Source organism: Sinocyclocheilus anshuiensis, unplaced genomic scaffold (genome assembly GCF_001515605.1).
Source record: "Sinocyclocheilus anshuiensis isolate Anshui unplaced genomic scaffold, SAMN03320099.WGS_v1.1 scaffold189, whole genome shotgun sequence".
Classification (NCBI taxonomy): domain Eukaryota; kingdom Metazoa; phylum Chordata; class Actinopteri; order Cypriniformes; family Cyprinidae; genus Sinocyclocheilus; species Sinocyclocheilus anshuiensis.
The window spans coordinates 23,087-35,090 of NW_015540861.1; positions in this window are offsets into that span (position 1 = coordinate 23,087).

The window sequence follows — 12,004 nt, forward strand, 5'->3', positions numbered from 1 at the left end:
TTCCATTGTTGTATGGTTTGTTAGGATAGGACAATATTTGGCCGAGATACAACTATTTGAAAATCTGGAATCTGAGGGTGCAAAAAAATCAAAATATTGATAAAATCGCCTTTAAAGTTGTCCAAATGAAGTTCTTAGCAATGCATATTACTAATCAAAAATTAAGTTTTAATATATTTACAGTAGGACATTTACAAAATATCTTCATGGAACATGATCGTTACTTAATATCCTTATGATTTTTGGCATAAAAGAAAAATCAATAATTTTGACCCATACAATGCATTTTTGGCTATTGCTACAAATATACCCCAGCGACTTAAGACTGCTTTTGTGGTCCAGGGTCACATATTTGTATTATTCCTGTTTAATGATGTAGTCAGTACCGTAAATGTATTGATTTGTTTGATCCTGAGTTCTCAGGCTCATTATTTTTAATATGGCTCTGCTGAACGTTAGACGGCCGTCCTGCGTGTGTGTAATAAGTGACCTGTTGAGTGTTTCTTCCTCTGATCCCTAAGGCCATCTGTGCTTTTCAATGCAGCCATCAGACCTCCAAAGCCATCACTTGCTCATTTTCCATGTGTTGTTTATTAATATGATTTTTTTTCATATATATTTTATCTCTACTATTACCTCTGGCCTGCTTCTCTCTACTTATTTATATTCTAGTTATTTATTTATTTAAAGAGATTATATGCATGTAAAAGTATGCATGTTTCATGCACGTGTCTGTGTTTAGTTTGAAATATTACGTGAAGAATTAGTGGAAGAAATGTTACTAATCATTAAAGAATGCTGATTTCCTATTATTTGTAAACTTATTTGTATTATTTGTATTATTTGTAAACAAACACCAGAGGATGAAATCCTTCCCAGTTTCTCCTTGCAAGAAAAGCCGTTTCGTCACCTTGGAATTATAGTTCTGTTTGCCATTGTCGGCAAAATTGAGTTATTCACATATTCTTATTCTGTGACAACTTATTTTTTAAGTTGTGTATATTTTGGGACTGATGTATTAAAGAGACTTGTTAACCATATCTCATATGACGGAATGAAACTTTGAAGCTCAATATCTCGAAACTGCTCAGAATACAGATAGAACCTTATAATTCCAAAGTAACAATATGTTATTAAAGGCTTTAAGACTTCATTCATCTCTTAGATAGGGGACAAATTACAAACATTTAGCATCAATATTTTAGGTTTAGCCTTATATGAATGGATAAGGTAGTGTATAGTGTGTATTAATCGTTTTTAATCATCTTTTAAATATAGTGAAAAATATTCAGTATATTACATGATCATAACACTGCATATAGAGTTATACAAGAATAATAATGATAATTAAAGACATTTATTAGAAGTAAAGCATGTCACACTATTGGTAATGCTTAATATTTCATGTGTGCAACTATCAATAAATCAATAAATCAATTCTTAATGGACTACTCTCACAACTACTTCCACGTCTTTCTTAATACAGCTCAGACGTTTCCAGTTATAGCGTTAAGTGCACCTACTGTACATACAGACAAGCCTGCCTTAAAGAAATTAACAATGTTAAACAATCAATTAATATTAAACAAGTTACTATGCTGCTATTATGTATATTAAATGAGAATGTTGGCATAAACATGTAAATAACATACAAAGAATGAAAAAAAGATAATGATTAAAACATTTAATACAAATAATAAAGGTTTGTTCTGATACTATTCATATCTCTTTTCCTGTCCCTGAAAATGTTGAAAATTAAGTCTCCTTGCAGACACTCATTTTAAGTGCTGTTTAGTCAACTAGGTGGCTACAGCACATTGACAATATACTTAACTGGAAACATAGCAAGCCATACTATTTAAAAATGAAAGTGCATCATGAAGCTCAGTACAAGTAGTCCATTTGATTGGTAAATTTTGCTGAAGATAACTGATAGTAGTTCCCTACTGTGTTTAAAATGTTTAGTATCTTTTGGGATCATGGAATATTTTTCTAGACTTTTTCTGGACTATTTGCTCTTTTTGGCTCAAGGTGATTGTGAATCCCTTGTACCACTGGGTGGCAGTGTGATCATTGCCTCGTGCTCCTGGCCATCTTCATCTGTGGGAAACCTGCATTAATACTAAGACTTAAGACTTGATTCATTGCATTAGTATGATTTTTCACCATCTCAGGAAACTGCTAGAGCTGGTTTTGAATGACAGGTCAGTAGATGTACAGGATTGATTTGTCTTGATATACAGACTCACCTTGGCCAGCTGCAGCTGGTGCTATAAAGTCTAGTCGTGGCGGGACACCACTGACCACCAGCGCTGCCCGGCGCCCGACGCGGGTTCGAGGGGGCTAGGACAAAGACCATGGACATGTTGTGGAAGTGTGCAGTGGACAGGGGGCAGACAGGACATGACCTGTGAGAGGAAGTCCTGCGGACAATCACTGGAGGACACATCCATCATGCCAGAGCTGCAGCAGTGATCAAGCCCTAACCAGCAGCATATGAATCAAGCACTTCACACCCTCTATATCAAGAGCCTCTTACGTTCATTAGCTGACGGCCTCCTGAAATCTGGCACATTCGAGGATGCACTGCAAACATACCTAGTGCACTACAGTAGAGATGATCACCAGGAGAGAGTTTGTTAATCAGCAAGTGCTCATTGGCTGCCACTACACTCTTAAAAATAAAGGTGCTTCACGATGCCATAGAAGAACCTTGTGGTCTAAATGATTCCATAAAGAACCTTTAACATCTGAAGAACCTTTTGGTTTCACAAAAGGTTCTTTGTGGCGAAAGAAGGTTCTTCCGATTATAAAAAGGTAAGAAAGAAATGGTTCTTTAAAGAACCTTTGACTGAATGGTTCTTTCTGGAACCAAAAATGGTTCTTCTATGGCATCGCTTGAAGAACCTTTTGAAGCACCTTTATTTTTAAGAGTGTCATACAGACAAGCCTGCCTTAAAGAAATTAACAATGTTAAACAATCAATTAATATTAAACAAGTTACTATGCTGCTATTATGTATATTAAATGAGAATGTTGGCATAAACATGTAAATAACATACAAAGAATGAAAAAAAGATAATGATTAAAACATTTAATACAAATAATAAAGGTTTGTTCTGATACTATTCATATCTCTTTTCCTGTCCCTGAAAATGTTGAAAATTAAGTCTCCTTGCAGACACTCATTTTAAGTGCTGTTTAGTCAACTAGGTGGCTACAGCACATTGACAATATACTTAACTGGAAACATAGCAAGCCATACTATTTAAAAATGAAAGTGCATCATGAAGCTCAGTACAAGTAGTCCATTTGATTGGTAAATTTTGCTGAAGATAACTGATAGTAGTTCCCTACTGTGTTTAAAATGTTTAGTATCTTTTGGGATCATGGAATATTTTTCTAGACTTTTTCTGGACTATTTGCTCTTTTTGGCTCAAGGTGATTGTGAATCCCTTGTACCACTGGGTGGCAGTGTGATCATTGCCTCGTGCTCCTGGCCATCTTCATCTGTGGGAAACCTGCATTAATACTAAGACTTAAGACTTGATTCATTGCATTAGTATGATTTTTCACCATCTCAGGAAACTGCTAGAGCTGGTTTTGAATGACAGGTCAGTAGATGTACAGGATTGATTTGTCTTGATATACAGACTCACCTTGGCCAGCTGCAGCTGGTGCTATAAAGTCTAGTCGTGGCGGGACACCACTGACCACCAGCGCTGCCCGGCGCCCGACGCGGGTTCGAGGGGGCTAGGACAAAGACCATGGACATGTTGTGGAAGTGTGCAGTGGACAGGGGGCAGACAGGACATGACCTGTGAGAGGAAGTCCTGCGGACAATCACTGGAGGACACATCCATCATGCCAGAGTTGCAGCAGTGATCAAGCCCTAACCAGCAGCATATGAATCAAGCACTTCACACCCTCTATATCAAGAGCCTCTTACGTTCATTAGCTGACGGCCTCCTGAAATCTGGCACATTCGAGGATGCACTGCAAACATACCTAGTGCACTACAGTAGAGATGATCACCAGGAGAGAGTTTGTTAATCAGCAAGTGCTCATTGGCTGCCACTACACTCTTAAAAATAAAGGTGCTTCACGATGCCATAGAAGAACCTTGTGGTCTAAATGATTCCATAAAGAACCTTTAACATCTGAAGAACCTTTTGGTTTCACAAAAGGTTCTTTGTGGCGAACGAAGGTTCTTCAGATTATAAAAAGGTAAGAAAGAAATGGTTCTTTAAAGAACCTTTGACTGAATGGTTCTTTCTGGAACCAAAAATGGTTCTTCTATGGCATCGCTTGAAGAACCTTTTGAAGCACCTTTATTTTTAAGAGTGTGTCTGAGACTGAGACGGGTTCATTCATTGATCTGTGGATCATTAGTGCTGCTCTTGCAGCTGGAAATCTGTATCATCGGTCTGTCTTTTGATGCTAATTTACTGGAGTGGCTTATTACATCTGCATCCAGGGCAGACACTTCAAAGACGAGAGGTCAGTTCTCTAGCCAGTGTGTGAGCTCTGCTGACCACTGGACAAATGGCCCAAAGGTCATACATTTAATCCCATAGTTTTAGGAAAGGAAGGCCAGAAAAGAGTTTCAGCTGATGCAAAGCTGTTTTCAGACATAAGAAACAATTTAAATAGATCTTGTAATACAAAAACAACACCAATTTGCCACTGTAACCAGGGTTTACTTTAAATTTTGAACCCCCTAAATTAGGCTTGAATCCCATGAAAGACATCAAAACATACTGTAGGGGGAGTTGTAGAAAGTAGCGTTATATCAAACATTATTTGTAAATATGTAGACATTTCTATGGTTCTGATTGGACAAAATTTCATAATGTCATTTTGTCCGTCCCTGAAGTGGGTCATGCCATTGATATTACCTGAACAGTTGAAGTAAATGTGCTGGAAAACGGCACTCTTTCAATGACTCACATTTAATTCATGGAAGTGTTGGCCCTTAGAAATAGACTAGATCAGTGGTTCTCAACCTGTTGGACTCTAAGGCCCCCTTATTGTCCATAAAAATATGAAAAGTTCCCATAACCTTGGTTTTTGTTTTCAAAACAATCTAAGGACACTCCTAGTTTCTGATTTTTCCAATTTGAAAAATATTTCTTACTCAAAATTTCTACCTGATCAAACATTTTAGAGCTTGATTTAACTAGTAAAATGTATACATCTGATAAAAATGCTAATTATGTCTTACGATTTTATTAATGTGCATTACTTTTCCAGGTCTATTACGCGTCTTCATCTAGGTTTTCCTTGTCAAACTTGGTTCTTCAAAGAAAAATGTTTTTTAAGGTGAATTTAAATTGGATTTTTAAAAACGTATTTTAATGCTTTGTCTTATTTTAAATGATTTTAAGTTATCCAGAGGCCCCCCTTGAGGCCCCTGGTGGGCCCCGGGCCCCTGGATGAGATCCTCTGCACTAGATGCTGATTAACACTGCTACTGCTGTCTTGGATGAATGTGCTGCAGTGGGTCTGTCACCGGTGTCAGAGTCATGCTGTATGCTGACAGATCTGTCACACAAAAATGACTGTGCAAAATGTCACACAATTCAAGAATGTAAACACATTCTTGAAAGCATATGCTGTTGCATAACTATTGCAGAACTATCTCAGAGGCATTTATGGCTGAAGTTCATTTAGCAGCTCTATATCAGGAGTGTCCAGTCCTGTTCCTGAAGGATCATTGTCCTGCAGATGTGAAGTCTGACCTGATCCCGCACACCCATCTATCCACCTTATTTTGCAACAGAGAAGTGAGCTTTTTTTCTGTAAACGTGCAAGACTTTTTTTTCAATTATTTTCTTTGTCAATTTGTCCGTTCACTAAATCTAAAATGCATCATTTGGCCAATACATTTGTGGAGACAACTACAGTTTCTTCAACTTCTAACTTAAAATTTGCTGAACGATTCATTTTGATAACATACAGTATGTGTAGTTTTACAGGACAATTGACATGAAGTGAACAGTGCTATGTTAATTTCTAGGGAGGAATCTCCTTACCAGGGTTGCCAGGTTTTCACAACAAAACCCGCCCAGCTGCTACTCAAAACTAGCCCAAAACTAGCCCAATTTCGAGGGGGGTCCCCCGGTAAAAATCGCATTCCGGTGGGGTAAAATACAAGTTTTTGGTGGGGTTCCCCTGGTAAAATTTGCATTTTAGTGGCTAAATATCACGTTATTGGGGTCGCTTAAACCCGCGGACATGAAAAATCAACCCACAGCAACAGTGATAAAGTAGCCCAATTCCGCGGGAAAACCGCGGACTTGGCAACACTGCTCCGATTCTTTACAAAGCAAATATATTCAGGATAATGTTCAAATTGTACTTTACATTAGTGCTCAACACTTGACACACGAACCTCAAGAATGGTAAAAATCAACAAATGCAAAAAGATGACAAAATGACAAAATAACAAAAGTTTAAACGAAGTCGACAAATAGCAAAACAATGATCTATAACATGCTGGGAGCTCAAAAACTCTTAACATTTCATCAGTATTGCTCAGTATGGAATTCTTTGTTCAGTCAACTAATTAGGACAACATTTGGGGAAATTATGTTGGTCTAACATGGCTTTTATGTAGTTAAACGTAATTCACATTTCTTTGTATTTGGACTCAAAACTGGAAAAAGATGTCAATATGAGGTCACTATATGCTTTATACTAGATCAGGGGCGCCGCTAGCAATTTTGGGCCCTATGAAAGAATATGAGGTTGGGCCCCCTACCGCACCAAACATACACTATATTGCCCAAAGTATTGGGAAAACTCAATAAAACTAAAAAAAAAACCATCGCCAAACACCAATGACTTGTACATATTCGTACAATCATTTTAGACACTTCCAAAACTGTGGCAAAAAAGATGGAAATACAATTTTTAAATACACGAATTATGTTTCCATCTTTGATGCCACAGTTTTGGAAGTGCCTTTTTCTGTTCTAAAGAAGGGGGTGTCCCAATACATTTGTCCATATGTATGTACAAGTCAGCATTATATGCTTTTTTTTTTACTAAAAATTTGAAATTACTAAAGTAGTCAAACCTGTTCATTAGAAGGGGTTGTCCCAATACTTTTGGCAATATAGTGTACAAGCCAGCAATTTAATAATATAGACCTATTACTTTTGCTATTGCTTTTGACCATTAGGTATCAGTAACATAATTCATTCAGAACCTGTTTTATGGACATAGACTTTCTGTACCACACTATTCTGCTGATATGGAATGAGTTTGACTACTTAATCAGTTATATTAATAGAAATGCTTCACTGGGGCAAACAAAAAAATACTAAAATAATAAATAGGATACACCATAGCAGCATTTCCAGCAGTATCCAACATTTCTCAATCATGATCTGATCATGATTTGTATATCATTGCTCTTTTGTTGATTTTGATTGCTTCCATTGTCCTCTGTAAGTCGCTTAATTTGGATAAAAGTGTCTGCTAAATGACTGAAATGTAAATGTAAATGATCTTACTCAGCTAAATGTGACTATTAGCTTAACAGCTGTATTCCTTGTTTGCTAGCTACCTATGCACATACAGCATACAATGTGAAAAATGTTCTACATTAACTTAACCCAAAAACCTTTAGCTTCATACACTGTAGATAATTGTGACCCTGCATGTGGAAACCCAGCTAAAGTATTATTATTTTTTTTAAACAGTGGATGAGTAATTCACTCACTGATTTGCTTAATAAAAGCCTCCTTTGAGATAGTTTTGACAGACATGTTTATTGTGTATTATTTTCAACGTGTTTATTGCTAAGTTTAGTGTGGCAAAATAGAAGCCAGCTGTAATTCGTGGGCAATGTATGTGGTTACCATGACAACCTCATATAGCAAAACTAAAATGTGTTTAAAAGTGCGACTGACCAAATCGTCTGGCTCGGTTTGCCCCCCTCGAACTCTAAGACATCTCTATTCTAATTTGACAGTTTACCATCTGATCTCACTCGTGACTCTAGGCTACGTAGGATGGGACGAAACCATGCAGTGAATGGGGGGAGATAATTTTGCTGGGAATGCAGAAATAAGCCTTCATTTTTTTTATTTGTAACTCTTTGGTAGATACATTTATAATTTCTATTACATTACTACTACTACTACTGTTACTACTAATAAAACAGATCTCTGGGTGCCCCAAAAGTGCGTGGGCCCTCAGAACTTCTCCCCCCTTAGCGGCGCCCCTGTATGACAGGTATTTACTCCATGTGACCAATGCCACAGATGTGCAGTGTGTTATTTTTTTTTAATGATCAAATATTTTCTTTTTGTAATTTTATTTTTAAGGGCCTTTTTCCTTAGGATTGTAGAAGGGTGAGGGAAGTTATGGGATACAAAACTGGGTCCCTGTGAGCTGTATATATCTCCTATATAAAATGGGTATAGAAAATAATCACCCCTTAATAATACCTAATAAGACTTGAAGACTGCAGTCCACAAATGGTCACCATCAAATTGAACTGAACTTGAGCAGTTCTGCAAAGAAGAGTGGGCAAATATTGCAAAGTCTAGATGTGCAAAGTTAGTAAAGACAAATCCCAACAGACTGAAGACTGTAATTAAAGCAAAAGTTGGTTCAACAAAATACTGACGCAAGAGGGTGATTCTTTTTCCAACTCAGTGATTCTGTTTTTTGTTATATATTTTTTTCTGACATGTTGGTGTTATATCTTTCACTTGGATGTTATAAGTTGCACTATAACAGTAAATACAGCTGGATAAAACAAGAACAACAACGTCTTCATTTCAGGCTGCAAAGCAACAAAATATTTTAAAGGGGGGTGATTCTATTCTATACCCACTGTATGTGTTAAACATGTGCGTGGCCCACTGCAACACAGCTCTGACCCCAGGATGGCAGATGGACAGTGAAAGTGTTTGGAAAATCCTCCAGTGGCTTCAATGAAAATTAGACAGGACTGTGAAGAAGCAACTAGAAGGATGAAGAAAACATTTGATGCGTCGTTATTATGTGCCTCGTCTTACTCACTTTACCTACAGCGTGTCTGTAAAAGGTCTCGAACCTGTTAAAGTGTCATCCCAGTGCATTTACAGTTAGTCCTGTTTTATTTTTAAATGTGTCCATGAGTGTGTACAGGGGGCATGAATCCACCTCCCTGCGTCTGCCAGCAGTACATCTGCCCACACTCCTGGGAACACGACAACTGCATTGCCAGGCTTCTCTCGCTCCTCCTTTGGTGGCACCTCTCGGGATACCCAGAGCTCTTCACCCAAACACCAGCCAGAGTATGATCTCATTCCCAGTGCATTGCAATCGCATTTGACCACCTCCTTGTCGTTAATTCTTAATATTCTGTAAATGCAGCTTCTCAGGCAAACGTTAAAACTGAGATTCGTGCGGTGGGTCTGAGGAGTTCTGGGAAGAATCGACGGGATGTCCAACACATGCCTCATATCAGATCATTAGCTGTTCCAGCCTTACTTATTACAATGCACGTATGGCATCATACAACAAAAGGCCAATTCTCAAGGCACTCCAACATCAAACGCTGTCAGGATGTGAGTTATCGTGCTCCAAATCTGGCCAGCATGGAGCAGACAGAAACGAAGATGAACCTGGTAGAGCTGTAAAAGCAGAAATCTGCAGCGAGTTACTCCGCGGTTCTGTGGTGTGTGTTAGCTTCGGGGATGATGGGAGACAAAGAACAGGCATCCTCTTTGGAAGGCTCTCTCTATGACAGGACCCAAACTCAGGGCTGCAGTGTAATGAATGAGAATCTTTCCCTAGCCACTTCAAAGGCTCTAATGGGTCACTGATAACACTGTTCTACAGCATTTTGGGGTTTCGCTTTGAGCCGACACTTCATTGAAGTGCTTGCCGTTGGCACTGTGCCAACATACTGTAATGCTTTCTGAAAGACTCACTAGCACAACCGTGTGGCATGCGTGCATGTACACACACACACACACACACACACACACACACACACATTAATACATTACATACATAATATGCTAAAAATATATTAGCTTATGCATCTTTGTATTTTCTCAACTTGTTTTTAGGCAAAAAAACAAACAAACAAGCAAACAAAAAAACTTTGTTTCAAAGCAGAGCAAGTTTGGAAAAACTTGTTTTTCTTCATACATAATAATGTGCACTGATGAATCACTCACAATAAAACCAGTAACATGTTTTGGGAAAGCAAATGGGGTGTGTTTTGATCTCATATTGACTTTAATATGCAAGATTAATATTGGCAACTAGTTTATTTGTTGTCGTTATTTGGAGAGATTTGATAATGGCCTGTCTCCTTATATGGTTCCAATAACAGAGCAGCATAATGATACACACTAGCATGCATGGCAGTGTACCTCTGATGTATTATTTGTGAAGGCTTAAGGGGCTACGTTTAATTCATGCTAATGCATTTGCGCTGTACTTGTATAAAAAGCTTTCTGTTGGAGGAGCCATTGAGTGTGAGGGTGATGGAGATGACATCCTCACACCCCTGTACACATCCAGCAGGCCTGTTCTAAAGTGATTACATGCAGCTTGGTTAATTTTTAATGGCAATCACATCCCGCCACAGAAGGGTTGTGCAGCCTTTTACTCGTCGCAGGGAACTGACAAATGAACTTTTATTGTTGGGATGAGACCAAGCAACCACATGTATGTCATTGTGCTATTGCCATGTATTCAAATAATCTTATTTGATTAAAAAGTGATTTAAACGGAAAAAGGGATTCTCATAAATGAGATTTTGATGGTTCTAGAATGCATTCATTACGCACATTACATGAATCTGCTGTTTGCAGAAACTCTTTGACACTACAAATAAACCTTATTTAAACGAATAAGGACTTTTTGATGAATAATGCGTTAAGTGAAGCGTACAAAGTATTTGGCTATAATTATGAGGTAGCAGACAGTTCGTTTATTTATGAGTTGCAACTTTTTGCAAATGTGGCGCAGCCGTTGTGAAAGTTTTTGGCAGCTGTCTGTCTGATGGTTGTGTTTGTTGCCATCTCTGAAGATGTATTAAATACACCAATCAATGAAAACTACGTTAGAAAAAAACAAATACCGATACCTGCTTTTAGAAATGAATATTCACAGTGATTGAAATACCCATTTCAGATGCTATTCAGTTTTGTAGCAATGATCATTTTAATCCTTACATCCAAATATGCATTTTTCTCAAAAAGAAGATATATGCATGTGTGGAAGCATATATACACACACAGTCATGTATTAATGAGGCTTTCAGTTGAAACCATTAGACATTTTTCCAGTAACAGCACTTAATAGGAATAACTTATTTAGGGACAGCAAGACTCAGCTCTGCCCCACTGCTGATTGTAAACAGGTCTACTAATGACACATTTTATAGTGTTTCTGCTGCCGGTAATATGGATGTAGAGATGTGTGGCCCTTTACCATTGCTCTTTAATTGGGGGTCATTTTAGCAGGACTATGAACATGCTTTTGTTACCAGAATCTCTGGCTGGATTCCAAACCGGCTGTGTCAATACCAGAGGCGGAAATCAAATTTCTGGCACGCTCGCTCTTACACAGGACGTTGTGTTATGTTGGTGACTGTGAGTACACACAGTTCAACTAAGACTTTGCTGTACAAATTTGGGAAAATAGAGGCACTAGATGGTTGACCAAGAGTGTTAATTTGATTAGTAAATTGCCATGTGTCAAAACAGATATTTTAATTAGGGTCAGTTTAGTGCAGTTTATGATAATTCTGTAATACATTTTCTCACCATTGAAATAAATCAAGCTTTAAGTATCACTTTTATGTTTATGCAGATGCAAATGCAAATTTGAAAAGTTTTTGTGACGACGCACCTTCTTAAATGTGTTGGTCACTGGAAAAACAGTGACTTTGCATTTTCATTCAGCCCGTCTACTGTTTTTGTTCAGACTAATCATTTATTAGGCTGAATTGTAAGAATTTTAATTTTCTTAAACTTTGTTTCTG